This window comes from Balaenoptera musculus, chromosome 14, assembly GCF_009873245.2.
Source record: "Balaenoptera musculus isolate JJ_BM4_2016_0621 chromosome 14, mBalMus1.pri.v3, whole genome shotgun sequence".
Lineage (NCBI taxonomy): Eukaryota > Metazoa > Chordata > Mammalia > Artiodactyla > Balaenopteridae > Balaenoptera > Balaenoptera musculus.
Genome location: NC_045798.1, coordinates 9,717,734 through 9,736,519, shown reverse-complemented (window position 1 = coordinate 9,736,519; position 18,786 = coordinate 9,717,734). Strand labels below are relative to the sequence as shown.

Below are 18,786 nucleotides of genomic sequence, written 5' to 3'. Positions count from 1 at the left end.
AGCATCACTGGGAGGAAGCAGGCCAGGCCGAGAGGGTAACAGGCCTCGCCTCCCTTTCAGTTCCGCCCTGGGCCCTGCCCCCAGTGTGAGTGCCAAGATGACTGGCAGAGCCTGGTTTCACTCTGAAAGTGGGGCCCTCCATGCCAGCTTCACCCCCAGCAGCTGAGGAACCGCTGACCTGACAGGCAGTGAGGAGAGCATTCCCCTCCTCTCCCCACAGCCAACCCTGGCCACACAGACGGTGGCGAAACTCGTCCTGGCTCCCCTCTGCCTGCTGGCTGAGCGTGATACGGGTTCTTTGGTGTCTTCATGGTGGCCCAGGCTCACACAACTCCAGAGGCTGAGCCGGGGGCTGAACCCCAGCCTGCCAAGGACCAGAGCCAGTGCATCTAACCTACCATGCTGCCTGGTGGGGGAAATGCCAGGGGCTCTGCCCAGATTGGAGGGGCAATTGAGAGCACAGGGACAGACATCCCCACCTATGGCCACAGCCCTAGCTGGACAGTCCAGAGCAGGACTTGTGAGCGCTGGTCACTGTGTGGATGGACCAGTGGGTGCCTTTCTGACTGAACAATGTGATGGAACTGAGCTGTGGTGGAGAGAGCCGAGCCCGAACCGCAGCCGCAGGAACACTTGGGGCTTCAGGTTCCCCTCCTCTCACACACTCTCTATTCCTTCCACCTGCAGCGCAGAGCAAGCCAGGCCAGCAGCTGCTCTCTGGACCCACCTCAGAGTCACGCTGTGCTTGGGTGATCAAAATGACCAGACCATCCCAGTGTTTGTAGTACAGGCAGTAGACTGTCACCCGCCACGTCCTGCAGCATCCCTCCTGGGGAGCTGGTCTTCTCCTTCTTAGCTCCCAGCATCCAAAAAGCCAATGGCCACTGGGCCTCCAGTGGTAATCCATTTCTTTCTTTGCTCTGGCTGCTAGGAAGCGCAAAGACAAAGATGTAGACCAGCTCTGACGCTGTCCTCACAGTAGGGCTTGCGTTTCTAGAGCTAACTAACTTTATCCAGGCTTTTTAATTTTTCTTACTCTTCTAGGCACTAGGGTTCAGACTTGACCCCACCCTTCTTGTATAACCTGGGACAAGCGACTCAGCCTTCCATGCCTTAGTTTTGTCATATGTATGTATGGTGGAAATATTTAATAGTCCCTCTCTTTTCACAGGGTTGGTATGGTGATTGGGTGAACTATTGCAAGTGAAAGAAATACCTGATAAACAGCTGTTGTTAAATTTCCAGGCTGGGGTCTGAGGCCAGCCAAGATGGGAAAAGCCTGCTTGGGTTGACTGCAGCGTTACAGTGCTCCTGTGTCACGTACGGTACCACAGCTTCCCCTGAGCACACACCTGCTTCCTCTCAACCTTACAGACCCTGTTGTGATGTGCTCCCTTTCTACCTGCAACGAAGTTGACACATAATATAACCTCCCTCCCTACATACGTACCCTAAGTAAGATAAAGGGAAGTAATGGAATGTAATTGATACTAAAATAAAATGGATTTCACTGTGACTATGCATACACACAATGAACTACTCAGGTGCTTCTGGGTTTGAAGAGATCAAGGACATGAAGGTGCCAGAGGGTAGGGTGAACCCTGAAAGGACAATTAGTCTGTTCAGTGGACATGGCGGGAAGTTCCATGTGCTTCTACATAAGACAGAGCAAAATTCTGGCCCTAGGTTTGTTCTCGTGCTTTTGGAGGGCGTTTTGGTCAGCTCTGCCTAGCCCGCGGGTTCATCTGGTCCTCCTCAGCTCCCACTGTCCAAGGACTCCTTTCTCCCGTGGCAGGGGGCCGGGGGCGGGCGGCCTTTGGGCCTCGAATCTGCCTGGAGGGGATGAGAGGATGACTGGGACCAGACCTGGCCTTTCTCTGGAGGCCCTGCCTTCCCTAAACCTGCTGCCACTCCCTGTGTGCTCAGGGGTGGGAATGGCCCATCCAGAGTCTTCCAGGGTACTGGGCTGTACCCTGCTCTGCCATGTACTCATGGCCATTCATACCCACAAGACCCCGGCAGAGGTGCCGGTGCCCCAGCAGGAACAAAATACACACAGGATCACAGAGCTTCTGAGAGAGCTCCCAGAGAAGGGAGACAGACACCCAACAGGCAGGGGACAGTAAGGGCCAGGACAGGCGGGTGGGAAGGCAGTGAGCTTCCCAGGTGCCAGGATGACCCTGGCAAAGGCCCTGAGGTGGGGAAGCACAAAGGCACAGTGAGACTGGCACGCAGTGAGGCGGTCCCCACGGGACCTTGAGGCTGTGGGAGTCCGCCGGCTTATTCTAAGGTGGAGCTGTGGAGATGGGCAGCTGACGCTCCCATTAAATACTTGGGCAGAAGCAGGCCAGCTAGTTGGGCCAGACCCCGCTCATACCCGCCGCCTCTGTGGGAGGCTGGAGGGGAAGACAACATCCAATTCAAGCAGTAAAGGGCCTGGCACGGAGGGTCCCGTGGTATGGGCAGGCTGAGCCCTCACAATGGCCTTATTCCATCCACTGTAGGGGCCTTTATCCTTCAAGGGAAAGCCTTGAGGGGAGACCTCCCACCACCATCTGGAATCCCCCAGGCCACACCAGCCCCTTAGCAGTCTTGCCTCTCCCAGGGTTTTGGGACCCTCATTCCTGTCCTATGAAGAGCAGCAGTGGGACAGGAAGTAGGACATAGTATATGGCTGAAGGTCTAGGTCCAAGCCACACTCCTGCCATGGCACTCATGCCCTCAAGGTAGCATCCCCATGGCCTGGAGGCAAGGTCAGACGAGCCCTAGCTCCACCACTTATTACCTTTGGGATCTTGGGTGTGGCACTAACGGCAGCCTCAGTTTTCTCTTTGGTAATGTGGGGACGGTGAGCAGACTCCAGGAGGAGGAGGATGGGAGTGCAGTCTTCGATGGGGGCCTGAAAACTTAAGGGCTCAGAAGAAATTCTAGATCCCAGTCATGGATGACTGAGTCCCCCAACCCCAGGCCACAGCCCAGAATCGATACTGCCTGTATGGATGAATAAATGAACAAATGGACGAAAAAACATGGGAAAGGCTTAATCATGTCTTACTGATTGTATCAAAACAACCTTAAAAAAAAGAGAGAAAGAAAATACCCTGTCTTGTTCCAAAAATTTTAGTTGGGTTATAGGGATACTCAGAGTGGGAAGGGAGACAACTGCTAGAACACAGACCAGAGTTTCACTTGCCACCAATTTGATTCTGAGCTTCCTGGCAGCCAGTGCAAAGAGGGATTCCCCAAGAGAAGGCAGCTTCTTGTGCATGGAGAATCACGTGCACAGTAGTCCATTAAAGGCTCTGAGAAGACCTGAAGCAGAGAAACCTGAACCCATGTATTCCCCAGACTTTGGCCACCCTGTGTCCTGCTCAGAAGCCTCTCTGGGGTCTGCACAACCACCGCAAGCAACATTGCCATCCTGGTTTTTGGGAATTAGACAGTCCTGGCCTTGAGTCCCAGCTCTGCCTCATCCTCCATGGACAAGTGACTCACCTCTCCTAGCCTCAGTCTCCACTTTTGTAAGGTGGGGTAATAGTGCCCCTACCTTCCATGAGAATTTGGCAATACAGTGTGTGCAGGGTATGGAAAGGTCCCTGGGGACACGGCACAAGGTGGGGATGAGCACAGGGCCTTAGGAATGCAGTCTTAGGAATACCTGATCTGCTCAGAAGCAAACAGCCCCTCCTGAGGAAGCTTTCAGCTTTCACAGCTATCTTTCCACAACAAGACCATGAACCCAAGGCGGCCTCCCTGCTCCCTTTCCATCTTTGTGTCCTCTGCAGGGCATAGAGTTAGCGGCTTTAAATGTTTGCTGAGCACTCTCCAAAGTAGAGAAGGTGGAGGAAAAGGCACTGGAGCTAAGGGTACGGTAAGAGCTAACATCCAGAGACCAGAAAGTACAGCCAAATCCACAAGATGGCAGGGGAGTTGGCTGTGGCTAGAAACGGTACTAACAGACCCCCTCACACCACCCTTTAGTGAGCACCTACTATGTACCAGGCACTGGGGCCTGGGCTATCCATCCAGGATGCCTTTGAACTGTTGAATTCAGAGGCCAGCACCATTTCCAGAAAGTTCAAATTTCAAAGAAAAGAGCATCATAATTGAGGAACGGAGGTGCCAGGACCAAAGAAGTAGGAAGGTCATTGTTCCAGAGTGGAGGGCAATCCTTGACATAACTATGGTGATACTTTGAGACCATCCTGCTCTGGGGCACCTGTCTGAGGAACAGTGGTGGGTGCCTCCCATGACCCCCCCCCACAACAGCCCATGAGGCTGGTGTTTTTATCCCCACTTCACAAATGAGCCAAGGCTAAGAGAACCTCCCGGAGGGACTGGTCACAACACAGAGGATGCACAACCAGCGGGCCTGGATCCTCTGGGAGTCAGCCCGGCATCTGTGTTTAACGTGGGCCCTGGGTGCGTCTGGAACCCACGGCATCTGAGGGGAAGGCTGGGCAGGGGGGCCATACCCACTTCCCTCCCCTGCCCCCCTTTCCCCAGGCACAAGAGACTTGGAGGAGGGAGGGCTCAGTCCATCCCACAGCAGCAGAATGGTGGATGCTGGGGCAAGGGCTCTGGAACCAGCCGGACTGGGGGCAAAGGGGGCGCTCACAGGGAGCCCCCGCTAAGCGTGAGGCGTCAGAAAACAGGGTGACACCCTGAACCCCCTGCGAGATGGACAGCATCAAAATTGAGTTGCTGTCCATCAGTCCCGCCATTGCTACTCCCAGACACATCCAGAATACAGCTACTTCCCATCCCCCTCCTCTGCTCAAAACTCTCCTGTGGGCCCCATCTTGCTGGTCCTCACCGTGGTCCGTGAGATGCTGCATGACCTTGTTCTTGTTACCTCCTCAATCTCATCTACTGGCCCTCTCACTCACTCCGATCCAGCCACACTGGCCTCCACTGTTCCTGCGATGTACCAAGCACACTCCCACCTTGGGGCCTTTGTACCTGCTGTTCCCTCTGTCTGAAAGGCAATTTGCCCACATTTTCACAAATCGGGCTCCTGTTGGATTCAGGTCTCAGCTCAAGGGTCACCTCCTCAGGAAGGCCCTCCCTGACCAGGTGTCTAAATACGCAGAGTCACCATCACAGAACCCCTTTACTTCCTTCACTGCACTTATCAACCTGTGAAATGCACTCTGTGGGGACTTGTTCTTGTGGCATCCCTGGTACCGAGCACAGTGCCTGGTAGGTTGTAGATGCTCACTTTCATTCCTATACAAATATTCATCACAGGCCCTTTGTTTGCCAAGTATCGTGAGTGCTGGGGATAAGTAGGGCCCAGGATATGGCCCCCACTGCAGACCACCCATCGCCATGAGGGCTCTGGAGGAGTGGCAGGGATACGTCAAAGCAGGGTGATCGGGGCGAGGACGGAGGACACGGGGTTGGGCCTCCAGAGGCTCAAGCCGGCCAGGGGAGAGGACTGGCTGAGAGGAAGGCTCTGGACACCTCACGGAACACATCGAGCTCGTGTTACAGATGGAGGAACGGGGACCCTGAGAGGCAAAATCACTTGTCCCCGGCCACGGAGAACGAAGCCAAGAAGAGCTGGGACTTGGACCCTCGTCTGCCCAGCCCCAGAGCCCACACCACCCGCCCCCATCCAGCCCGTTCCTCCCAGCTCATGTTCTCTCCCACCACCTGGCCTGACCCAAACTGCGGGTCTGAGCAGAGAGAACCTCCCCTCCTCCAGGGAGCCTTCTCTGATCACCAAGTCGTGGTCAGTGCGATTCCTGTGCCTCTCCCTCGGCACAGGGCTTATCAGCCCTGGCCATAATTTCCTGAAGGTGCAGCTGCCCCCACCGCCTGCCTGGGAGTTCCTCGGGGGGTGGGGACAGGGCACCAGGCCTTGTTCCCAGCTGGGGCCCAGCACCGGGTCCAGCCCAGAGGAGGTACTTGGAGAGGGTTTGTCAGATGGATGGGTGGGTGAGTAGCTGCTAGGTGCCTGGGGCCCCAGCCCTCATGTCTCGGGAGCAGGGGCAGATGCGGGGGGTGTGGTGAGTTATCTCACCCCCTTGTTCCCCGGCTCCCTAGGGGGCAAACCGAAGGCAATGAGCCCGTTCTAGGGGCTGAACAAATGTTGGAACTACCGGCCACAGGTCACTTCCTTCCTCTGCCCCCAACCAGAGCCCCGCAACACACACACACACAGGCCCTTCGAGTGCCTGCTTCAGCTGCTTTTTCTCAGCGTGAGCCTGAGCAAATCACTTCACTTCTCTGTGCTTTTGTTTTCTCATCTGTAAAATGGGGGTGATGTTGGAGTGCACCCCCAGGGCTTCTGTACGTGAACCTGCCTGTCGCCCTGAGTACACGAGAGTCTCCCAGGTCTCCCCCTTGGTCTGCTCCCTGTTGCCTCAAGCTCCCTCTCCCCACGGGGGAACAGGAAAGGGATGGGAGAAGCTTCCATAAAAGCCACATGGATCAAGTCAGCTTCCCCTTTCTGGCAAGTAAGAGCCCACCAATGCCAGAAGCAGAGCTTCTCCAGAGCCGATACTGACATGGTGAGACATCCCCCAAACATAACCACCCTGCTCCGAGTCCCCATCATTTCGCCTCCCTCCTCTGGGTGGCAGCCCCAGATCCCACCCTGAGCGACCAAGCCTGAGGGTGGGGGCCTGCGCCCCCCACTATCGGACCCAGAGAGGCCCTTTAGGAGGGGTAGCCAGCCAGAGATGCTAAAACAGACGGGCTGGGGGCTCGTCTGAAGCCCCACCTGCAGTGAGCTCCCCCTCAAGCCTGTAAAAGTCCCCCCACCCCGACATGTCCGAAAGACAGACTCTCAGTGACACAGACACAAAGCCCCCTCTGAGAGAGATGGCGACCACCCCCCACACACACAATCACAGCGACCGGGACACAAAGCCCCTCTCAGATGCTGGAGCAACCATCCCCTCAGAGACAAACTCCCGGAGACAGAGACCCCCATAGAGAGAGACAGCCCCAAACACACACACACAACCAGTCTGGGATCCCCTGACAGCCACGCAAACCCCTCCTGAGATGCGGGTGTCCTAGTTCACGCCGAGTGGCTGAGTGTGGATGACCCAGCTGTGAAGACAGGCAGGCACTTCCGCTCTGAGGCCGGCCGGGTGGGGGGGTCCGTGGCTTAAGAGGGACCACACCTGGAAGTCCCACTCCCTGCACCCCGTCACAGGCATGGATGAACTGGCGAACCAAGGAGCTTACGGACCCACCGGCACCTTCGCTAGCTGACCTCGCCTCCCCCCTCAGGGTGACAATGGTCCAGGTCACATGGCCCAGCCTGGGGAGGCATGTCCTGGGATGGGGCCTTGCAGAGGCGGGAACAGAGGAGCCAATGCCACCACCCTCACTAGCCGGGCCACATGCCCACAGCTCCTAGGCCTCTCCCCGCTACACCTTTCCTCCACGCGGGGCACCACTCCTGGCCAAGACCTTTGGCAAATTAGGACCAACCACTTTACAGGGCCTGGAGCTGCTCAGCAGCCAGCCTCCATGAACTCCCCTTCCGTCAATTACCCGCTGCCCTGCCTGAGGCGGTCTTGAGGACAGAGCGGTGTCTCTGTCTGGGAGCGCTGAGCTGGCACTTGGGCCTGGGCTGACCGGGGGTCCGGAGCAGGGTCGGGGCCCAGCCAGAACCCCACCCCCACCCCCAGGCCCCCCGCTGGCTGCAAACCAGCTGCCACCAGCCCACGCCTTGGGCGACCACATCCTGCTCCCAGCATCCCGCCAGGAATCCTCCCTGCCCCATGCGGCCGAGGAGCCGCAAGGCCCGTGCACCCTGTCCTCGTCCACCTTCACGCAGGCTATGCCTTCCTCTTGTGGTGCTGCTCCGGCTACCTCGGTGCCAGGACACCCCGGGCCTCGCGTACCGGGCTCCCCGCCACGTGCCCAGGCCCCAAGCAGGAGGGGGCACGCCCGGCCCCGAACCTGGCACTGCTCCCCAGGCTTTCCTGCTGCACGGGAGGGTGTGCTCAGTGCTCTTGAGGGGAAAGCAGAGGAGCACCTGAGTCTCACAGGGCCAGGGGTCCCGGAGCTGGCCAGCCCCCCAGGGCCTTTTGCGGCGGGCCCACCTCCCGGCCCCTCTGCGGAGCCAGCCCGGTGGGGGAAGCCCCTCGCCCCTGCAGCACAGCCCTCAGCTGCACCCTGGGCCCCATGTCTGCTCCACGCCTGGTGAGAGTGGAAAAAGATGTGGTTAAGAAACAACAAATAACCTCTGTCACCGGCCTCCGGTAGGGGAGTGCACCGGAGGGAGGGGGGGGGTCTCGTCACCACCAAGATCCCCAAAAGCCCCGACGGTGGCCACCGCCTGCCTTCGAAGAATGATGATTCAGAAGAAGAGGTGAAAGCGAGGGCCTCTGGGGCTCAAGGGGCTGCAGGGACGCCAGCGAGGCTCAGAGTCAGCTGAGCAGAGCCTCGGGCTGAGCTGACAGGGAAACCAGGGCGAGAGCCCAGGAATCTCCACCCTTCCAAGCTCTATCTGTCGTGAGCTGTTGTCATTATCCTTAGCCCACGTTTAGTGATATGCCTTGACGCACAGCATCTCACTGACACCAAAAAACAACAGGAAACTGCACCAGCCACAAAGAATAAAAGCTGGCTGGATTAAATAATTAAATGTGAAAAATAAAACCAAGACAAAACTGGAATAGAAGAACCTAAATAATTATCTGATCCCAGGGTCGGGGAGGCCTTTCTAAGCAGAAAAAGCAAAGAACAAAATCATAAAGGAAAAGATCACTGTATTTCACTGCCCAGACTTAAAAACCTCCATAGGCCAAGATACTCAGGACCAGTTGAAAAGCCAAATGGCAAACTAGGGAAATATTTGCAACGTGTGACAGAGTGCTAATGTCAGTGTAAAGAGCTCCTGCAAGTCAACAGTAAAGAGGCAGGCAGTGCAGGAGAAGAGCACACAGAGTTAATGGCCTGTAAGTCACAGAAAATGTCTATGACCAAGAAACATTGGAGAAAGAGTCAAAATCCACAGGGACAGAAAGTAGGATCAGTGGTTGCCAGAGGCTGGGGGGACGGGGATGGGAATGGGGACCAATGCTAACAGATACTGGGTTTCTTTCTGAGGTGATGGAAATGTTCTGGAATTGGATAGAGGTGATGGTTGCACACACAGTGAGTATACTAAGAACGACGAATTGCACTTTAACATGGTGAATTTTATGTTATGTGAATTATATCTCAGTGTTTTTAAAAAAGAAAAATGGTTTGTTCCATTCATAAGCAGAAAGGACAAGATAACCACTTCACCTAGAAGTTGGCAAAGGTTTTTAAAATAATAGCCAGTGTTAGCACCACTATTTGAAGATAGATGGGTATAACCTTCCTAGAAGGCTATTTGGAAAGGATATATCAGAAGCATTAGAAATAGCTAGTGAGCACATGAAAAGATGCTCAACATCATTAGCCATCAGGGAAATGTAAATCAAAGCCATTCACACCTGCTAGGGTGGCTACAATCAAAAAGATAGATAGTAACAAGTGTTGGTGGGACTTCCCTGGTGGTCCAGTGGTTAAGAATCCACCTTCCAATGCAGGGGGTGCGGGTTTCATCCCTGGTCAAGGAACTAAGATCCTACATGCCGCGGGGCAACTAAGCCTGCACGCTCTAGAGCCCGCATGCCACAACTAAAGAGAAGCCCGCGTGCCGCGACGAAAGATCCCACATGCTGCAACTAAGATCTGACGTAGCCAAATAAATAATAAAATAATAAAAACAAGTGTTGGTGAGGATGTGGAGAAATTGGAACCCTCATACATTACTGATGGGAATATAAAATGGTGCGGTACTCTGGAAAACAGTCTGGCAGCTCTTCAAAATGTTAAACGTAGAGTTACCATATGATCCAGCAATTCCACTCCTAAGGTATATACCCAGGGAAAAATGAAAACATATGTCCACACAAAAACTTATTCACGAATGTTCGTGGCAGCACTATTCACAATCGCCCAAAAGTGAAAACAACCTAATGTCCATCACTGAGGAATGGATAAACAAAATGTGATCTATTCATACAATGGAATATTATTTGCAATAAAAAGGAACAAAATACTGCCACAAGCTACAACACGGACGAACCTTGAACATGTGATGCTGAGTGAAAGAAGACAGTCGCAAAAGACCACATATTGTCTGATTCCATTTATATGAAAAGAACAAACTAGGCAAACCTATAGAGACAGAAAGTATTGATAGATTAGTGGTTGCCTGGGGGTGGGGGAGAGGAGGAATGCGGAGTGACTGCTGATGAGCACAAGGTCTCTTTGAGACGATGAAAGTGGTCTAAAATTAAATCGTGGAGATAGTTGTTCAGCCCTGTAAATATACCAAAAATCACTGTACCCTTTAAACGAGTTAATTTTATAATTTGTAAACTATATCTCAGTAAAGCTTTGAGAGAAAGAGAAAACATGAGAAGCGCTCACAAAGCCTTCCACCCAGCACTTCCCTTCTAGGAATATGCTTCTAAGGAAATAATCAGAGATGGGCAGCAAGATTTACGTACAAGATGTTTGTCACAAGGTTGTCCAGTTGAGCAAAAAAATTAGAAGTGATTGAAATAGGAGTCTAGATAATCATAGATAAATATATCATGGCCTATCTGTGTCAACGAAATATCGTGCAGCCAGTATTTTTTTTTTTTAAGACATTCTTGAAAAATATTTAAGAGAACAGAAAAATGTTCAAGACATGTTAAGTAACAAAAAAGCAGGTAACAAAAAAGTAGGATGAGTGTCAGTCCCACAAGGGCTGGGGGTTTTGTCCAAAAGTTTCTGCCTATGTTTCCAGCATACCTGGCACACAGAAGGGGCTCCCTAGCTAAGTGCTGAATGAAGAATTAGTGAATGTGGACGGAATTGCAATTTGTGGGAAAAGTTAGAGAAAGAAATACAAGACAAAAGATTACAAAGACATCTAGTGAAATGGAAATGCTCGTTCTGAGTAGTAGGATTGTGGGTGGTTTTTCAGTTACTGTTCTATAATTTCTGCCATGAGCTTTATTAATTGAAAAAAACAAAACCAGAAACACTAGGAACTCAACTGTGGAGGCCCTCGGTAAGGTAGACAGTTTCCTAGATTACACGAAGATTTGCAAAGAGACACAGCGGGGCCTCCCATTCCAGACGGTTCCCTGGAGAGAGGTTTCTCTCTCTGCTTCGCCATGGACTTCCGACTGGGCCGCAGTCAGGATTCAGGTCAGGCCCAGGAGGGGAGGATCAGCCACAGTGAGGGAGGACCCAGAGGCCAGGTGCAGCCGTGATGGGCCCCCTCCCCCGTACGCCGTCACCCACCGGTGCCGGAGGCTGAGCAGTCAGCGGGGTCCACGGCCTGAGGAAAACAGTGGCCTCTTCCCCAGCCCAGAGGGGAGAGAGGAAAAAGGGGTGTGGGGCCCCAAAAAGGAAGCTGAGGCGGCCCCTCCGGCCTTGGGGAAGGAAGCTACCTCGCCTCCACCCCCGGGGAGGGCCAGCGCTCGGAACGCAGAGGTCTCTGCTGGTGCCTTTTGCTTTCCTTTTCCATCCGCAAAGAAGTGGGTGGGGGATTTCCAGCAGGCCTGCCTGGCGGCTGGTGCCCGGTCCAGGCTACTGGGAGTGCTGGCCAGGTTGTTGCCCATCCCAGGGAGGGCATCTGGGGACCCACCCCTGGGGTCTGGTGACTTCCCACGCAGCAAGCCCCTTCTTCTGCCTCTCAGGGAGGAAACACATCGTGTCAGGCCCTCTCAGAGCCTATTTTCGACTCAATCACCCAGCAAGGCCAGTACTGACATTCCACTTTCCAGAATGGGAAACTGAGGCTGAGACAGGCCGAGTTCTCAGCCCAAAGCCACGTAACAAGGACACAAGAGCCAAGATCTGAACCCAAACCTGTCCATCTGCCCTTCTCCCCGGCCGCCAAGCCCACGGCCCAGACTCTGCAGCTTTGTGTCCCAATACCCAGTCCCCCAAACAAAGGAAAACAGAAAAGCGACTTCCAAGAAGCTGGCGACAGCCAACAGGCCCCGAGGAGCAAGGGCGTGTGGTGGAAGCAGCCCCCAGAGGCTCCGGGGGGGGGGGGGATAAACGACTGTCATTCGCCACCCTCCCCCTGTTGGATTCGGGGGCACTTTCCAGTCTCTGGATTCACAGAACTTGAGCTGAAAGGAAGCAAGCCGATACCATCTGCCCGTGGTTTCAGTGTGGTTGGGGGTTTCTTCTAAGCAGCAAAGTACTTTTCAAAAAACGACCTTACACGAAAGCCCAATAAGGGGCAGATGGGGCGGCTGTGTGTGCGGCTGGGGGCCCCACGGGAGCCACGGGAGCCCTGCCCACCACCACCCACTCCTCCCTCCCCCAACCAGCCCCGGAAAGCCCGGATCAAGCCCCCTGGTTGCCCATTTCACAGCTCAGAGAGGGGCAGGGACCAACCTGGGTCACTAAGCAGCCCGGGGCAGAGCGAGGATGGAAACCCCACTCTCATCCTGGGAGCCTTCAGCCCCTGGTCCCCCTGGGAGAGGCTGGGATCGGGGAGCCACTGGCCTCCGACGCACCTGTCTCCCCCTGGGACATCAGGGCTCTCGCCGGCCCACGAAGACCTACCGGGCTGTAGGCAGAGGGTGGGTGGTTTCTCGGGCTGCTCAGGGGCTAAACACACCCCCTGGCCTTGGCAGGCCCACACCGGCCTCCATTCCTGCTCTTCCACCTCCCAGCTGTGTGGCCTTGGGCAGGTCTCTCTACCTCTCTGTGCCTGTTTCCTCATCTGTGAGATGCCTTCATCACTGTTCCCGCCTCCCAGGGTTTGTGGTAATTGCATGGGATGTGTCAAATGTAGTGCCCATCGTGCTGAAAATGACTAATAAAAAATAACAACAACTACATGGGACTTCCCTGGAGGTCCAATGGTTAGGACTCTGCGCTTCCACTGCAGGGGGCATGGGTTCGATCCCTGGTCGGGGAACTAAGATCCTGCATGCCGCTCAGCCAAAAAAAAAAAACTACAGCAGCTAAGACTTGCTGAGACCACCTGCGCCGGGCACGGCTCCCAGCACCATGAGGACAGCAGCTAGTTCACCATCGCCCCGATGTGGGTGCCGTCACTCAGCTCTTTTTACTTGAGGAAAATGAGGCACAGAGAGGGTGAAGTGCCTTTCCCAAGGTCACACAGCTCAGAAGGGGCAGAGGCAGGACTCAGGCCCAGCTCTGTCCGGGCCCCAGGAGGCTGCCCCTCCCGCCCGCCCGGCCGCTTCCTGCCCAGCACTCCTCTTCCTCCTCGCGCTCCTGCCTCCGAGAGGAAACCGCCAGGCCCCCCGGCGGACGTCCCTTTCTTTCTGCTTCCTCTTTCCCACACTTGGGGCACGGGCTCCGGGCTCGGGCCCCCAGGGTCCAGCAGTGTCTCCTTCTGTGTCTCAAAGCCTCAGTGTTCTCATCTGTGAAGCAGGCACAGTGGCCATGCCTACTTTGCAGAGTCAGGGGAGCAATGAGGGGGCAAATTCGGCACCACCCTCGCCCACGGTCAGTGCTCAGGACACTCAGCCCCTTCATCAGCCGGGCTGCTGGGAGCACCTACTGCCCACAGGCTGCCCGGCCACACTCACACCCAGGCCCCTCACCTACCCAGTCAGCACGCACTGTATCCGCAGCCTCCCCGACACGTGCAGGCACTGGGACCACCCCCATTTTACAGATTAGGAAACTGAGGCCCAGTCACTTGCCCAAGGACAGCTCAGAAGGAGCAGAGGGGGAACAGCTCTGAACCATATTGCCCGACTGGCCCCCGGCCTAGGTCAGCCTAGGTCAGGCTCTCCCGAGGACCAGCAGGTCCAGCCACTGCCAACCAGACCACTTCTTCCTGGGGGTACTAGAGGCCTGTGGTGCAGGAGGGGAGCTCAGGGATGTGGGGTGAATCCCCTGTGAGTCCCCTCCCCCTTCCTCTACCTCTTCTCTGGGCTGAGCAGCAGAGGCCAAGGGCAGAGCACACTGGGTCCACCAAGTCTTACATGCTGGGTGAGAGGGGTACTGGCCAGCCCCCTCTGGGCCTCAGTGTCCCCATCTTTAAATTGGTGGCACTAGACAAGATGGCCGCAAGGAGCCTTTCCTGGTCTGAGAACTCAAAACAGACGCACCCCCCACCCCCGCCAGGTAGGGCCACTGGCTAAACACCACCAGCACCACCACCCATGACAATAAATCCTTCTGGAGACCTGCTAGGCACCAGGTGCAGCCCGAATACCTGGGTCCCAACCCCATCTCAGCTGCTCAGAGCTATGTGACCTTGGGCAAGTCACCTACCTTCTCTTAGACTCAATTTCCCCATCTGTGATATGGGGGTAATCACAACAGCACCCTCACAGGGCTGCTGTGAGGATTAAATGAAGCCAAGGCAGTAAAGTGCCTAGTATGTAACAAGTGCCAAATAGATGCTGGCTAAAAAGGCATTTTTTCAACAACAGCTACTAGAATTCCATCATTACCCCCACTTTAGAGATGAGAGAAGTTGAGGCTCAGCCCCCAGACCCAGTAGGGCTGGCAGGGCTTTGAGACCATCTCAGCCAAACCAGGCTTGGACATGTGGGGAAACTGAGGCCCAAAAGAGCAAAGGGCTGGCCCCAAGGCCATGGCCAGCCCAGATGTGCTCCATTGGAAAATGGACCCCCAGCTCCCGGCAAAGCTCTGCCCTAAGGCCAGCCACCCCGGGCCTGGTGGCTGGTCCTGTGATCTCTCCCTGACCCTGGGACAACCGCCCGACCTCCCAGTCAGGCTCTCCCTCCACAGGGGCCAGGCTGGGATGCACGTCGAGTGATCCTGGCCCAGCACTGCCAAGTCCACCAATTTATAAGAGAAACCAGAAACTGGGTTCTTATATGAAATCTTTCCATTTTATGGTTTTTAACCATTGGCAACCAATCCAACTTTCTTGTTTTTAACTGCTGAGTGGGATGGCACGTCTCAGGCCTGGCCGGCTGGAAGCCACTGCTCTGCACCCCGTGGCTGGAGGGAGGCCATTCACAGTGTGGCTGGGGGCTCAGGAGCAGGGACCTGTTGGATCAGGGGCTCCGATCTCCTTAGCACCATGATCCTGAGCAAGTTTCTTTGCCTCTCCCAGCCTTGGTTTTCTCATCTGTCAAATGGGTCAACAAGCTTGACCTCATGGGAAGGACTTGAGGTCAAGTGTTTAGGGCAATGCCTGGTGCACAGTAGGTGCCTACTTAAGGTAGTAAACGTACTGTTCCCCCATCCCAGCCTGGGCTCAGAAATGCCCAAGGAGAGGGAGATGCCACAGGACAAGCGGACATGGGGACCAGAGGGTCTTCTAGGAGAAGAATCATGCCACACTCTCCCAAAGGCCAGAAGAGCACAGGCAGCCCCAGAGGGCTCCTCTAGCCCATTCCTACTGCTGGATAGGTGTCCCAGCCCCTCTGGCCCTAAAGCCTCCAAGTGCTCCCACTGCTCTTCGTGTAAAACCTAAAATCCTCACCATGTTCCATAAGACCCCAAATAATCCAGCCCCATCACCTTTCCAACCTCATCCCTCCTTCCTCCTTCTACTCCAGCCCCTGGCCACCTGGTTGTTCCTCAAAGTCTCCTGGTTCGTGCTCACCCCAGGGCCTTTGCACTTGCCATTTCCTCAGCCTGGGACTCCTTCACCCAGATCTTCCAGGATCGGCACCTGCGCTCATCCCAGATGTCACCTCTTGCCAAGGGGCCTTTGATGACCACCCCCCAGCCAAGGCAATCCCTAGCTTCCCCCGAGGGCCAGTGCACAGTACAAGGAAGGGTTGCCCCACCTCCCGTCCATCTGCAGTGATGTCACTGAAACCAGACTTCAGACTTTGGGAACTAGTCACACATGTCTCCTCCAACCGCCCTCCAGCCGCCCACTGCAGCAGCCTGTGGCCTCCGCTTACACTCCGCCTGTCATGGCAAGCTCCCTCCCACCACAGCGCTCACGGTGACCCTTGACCCTTGGCTGCTGCTATCACCCCTACTTTACAGGTGACTAGACTGAGGCTCCGAGTGGGAAAGTGACCGGCCCAAGGTCAGAGGTTCTGGTCAGAAGCGGAGCTGTGACCCAAGTCCAGGTGAGGCTGACCCATGAGCAGCTGGCCACCTGGCCTCAGACTTCTGGGTGGCGTTAGCTTGGCTGAGGCCCGAGTGATGTCCCTGGGCAGCTGCCCGCTCTCAGATCTCGTCCTCCAAGCCTCTCCCCACTCTGGGCAGCAAGGGCTTCTCCAAACAGGTGCTGAGCACCCTTCAAGTGACAGAGCTCGGGTATGAACCCAGAGCTCAAGCCCTGGCTGTCAAACCTTCCTTTGCCTATGTTTAAAGCTGCTCCCATAGACAACTCCAGGGTCAGAGGTTGGAGGTCAAGGCTACCCTCCAGGCAGGCACACTCAAGACTTCTAGTCTAGGTATCCTTGGCCCAGAGACTGGACGCTCCAAGTCACTCCAGGAAACATTCAGGAAGAGCCCCAGACTGTTCCAAGCACAAAGAGAAGCTGTCAGAAGCCGACGGAGCTGGGGCCTGCTCTGTCAGGCCAGGCATTCTGTGGAGGGGACGGGAGAGGCCCCACCAGGGCTGCTCACTTGGTGGGGGACACCCCAGGTCACACAGCGACCACCAAGCCTGTGGCAGAGGCCCAGGCGGCCTGGAGAGAGGGGCGAGCCTCAGGGACCCAGCTGCCACTCCGGGTCCCGCTTCTCCAAGGCCAGATACCACTTCCGAGCCCTGAGGACTCTGACCAGGGCCCCACCCTCAGGGTTCCCAAAGAACAGGAGCCTTGATCATGCATCCCAGCTGGGCACTAAGGGCCCAAACCAGCACTAGAAATAAATCTGCATCCTTAGCCCCCAAATCATTTCACTACCATGACAACCATAATAACAAGGAGGGCCAGTAACAGTGAGCCCTCCCTGTGCCAGGCGCTCAGCAGATGTGCCCTCCCAGTTATCACAACAGCCACACAAGGTGCGAACTCTGAGTAGCTCCACTGTATAGAGGAGGAAACTGAGGCCCAGAGAGGTGACGTCACTTGCCTAAGGCCCCAGAGCTGAGAAAGAAGCTAATCCATTGTTTGAGCCTGGGTCCATCTGACTCCTGACACTGGGTTTTCCAAGATGGTTTATTTTAAGCAGCAGCAGTTGTTTTAAAGTTTTATAGGGAACCCCACCTTATCATGCAGATAAGATCATGTGTCTGGGACGTTATTTGCCTTTCATGGTGTCGGAGCCTTGAGACGTTTTAAAAACGAGTAAAGTTTTTATCTGCACTTGCGTTTTTCCAAAGGCTTCGTGTTACACTTGGAATAAAATACTGACTCTTCACGGGACCCTCTACCCGCACATCCTCCCGCACGCCCCATCTTCCCCGTCTGTGCTCCCAACACACTTCTGTTTTTCTTTCTTAAAAACATGCAAGGGACTTCCCTGGTGGCGCAGTGGTTAAGAATCCGCCTGCCAAGTCAGGGGACACGGGTTCGAGCCCTGGTCCGGGAAGATCCCACATGCCATGGAGCAACGAAGCCCATGTGCCACAACTACCGAGGCTGCGCTCTAGAGCCCGTGAGCCACAACTACTGAGCCCACGTGCCACAACTACTGAAGCCCACGCACCTAGAGCCTGTGCTCCGCAACAAGAGAAGCCACCACAATGAGAAGCCCGAGCACCACAATGAAGAGTAGTCCCTGCTCGCCACAACTAGAGAAAGCCCATGCCCAGCAACAAAGATCCAGTGCAGCCAAAAAATAAATTAATTAATTAAAAAAGAGGAAAAAAAAACATGCAAAATGCTGGGGACTTCCCTGGTGGTGCAGTGGTTAAAACTCCATGCTCCCAATGCAGGGGGCCCAAGTTCGATCCCTGGTCAGGGAACTAAATCCCACATGCATGCTGCAACTAAGAGTTCACGTGCCACAACTAAGGAACCAGCGAGCTGCAACTAAGGAGCCTGCCTGCCACAACTAAGACCCGGCGCAACCAAATAAATACATAAATAAATAAAAATAAATATTAAAAAAAAAAACATACAAAATGCCTTCCCATCTCAGCACCTTTGCCTATGTTGTTCCCACTGCCCAGAGATTCTTATCTCAGTATTAAGATCTCAGTTCAGAAGTCACCTCCTCAGTGGGAATTCCCTGGTGGTCCAGTGGTTAGGACTCCGTGCTTTCACTGCTGAGGGTACAGGTTCAACCCCTGGTCGGGGAATGAAGATCTCATAAGCTGCGTGGCGCAGCCAAAAAAAAAAAAAAAAACTCACCTCCGCAAGACTCACTGTTAAACTTCAGTGATTAAGAGAGTGTGGTGTGGGCTTCCCTGGTGGCGCAGTGGTTGAGAGTCTGCCTGCCAATGCAGGGGACACGGGTTCGAGCCCTGGTCTGGGAAGATCCCACATGCCGCAGAGCAGCTAAGCCCGTGAGCCACAATTACTGAGCCTGCGCGTCTCGAGCCTGTGCTCCGCAACAAGAGAAGCCGTGATAGTGAGAGGCCCGCGCATCGCGATGAAGAGTGGCCCCCACTTGCCGCAACTGGAGAAAGCCCTCACACAGAAACGAAGACCCAGCACAGCCATATATAAATAAATAAATAAAAATAAATAATTAAAAAAAAAAAAAAAAGAGAGTGTGGTCTTAACATAAGAACAGACACATAGGCCAGTGGAACAGAAGGAGGGTCCAGAAGCACAGATATACACTAGATTTAGGATCAAAGTAGCATTGCATGCAATCCAGTACGAAAGAAAGAGTCACATCAGCATGTAGTACCAGAAGTGGAAGAATTGTGACCCCTACCTCACACCACAC

The 18,786-nt window shown here is 54.8% G+C and overlaps 2 protein-coding genes across 11 annotated transcripts in view; one reads left to right on the top strand and one right to left on the bottom strand.

Moving 5' to 3' along the window:
- ATXN2 (ataxin 2) overlaps positions 1-1,531 on the top strand; it is a 132,820-nt gene extending 131,289 nt beyond the window's left edge. For 4 of the 5 annotated variants that reach the window (XR_005016201.1, XR_005016200.1, XR_005016199.1 and 1 more), the window contains one exon: positions 1,172-1,531. The gene's annotated coding sequence lies outside the window, so the exon portion shown is untranslated. The remainder of the gene's footprint in view (positions 1-1,171) is intronic. The other variant, XR_005016202.1, reaches the window with a different exon arrangement.
- The window catches only part of SH2B3 (SH2B adaptor protein 3), a 39,647-nt gene that overhangs the window by 6,713 nt on the left and 14,148 nt on the right, over positions 1-18,786 (bottom strand). The window lies entirely within an intron of this gene.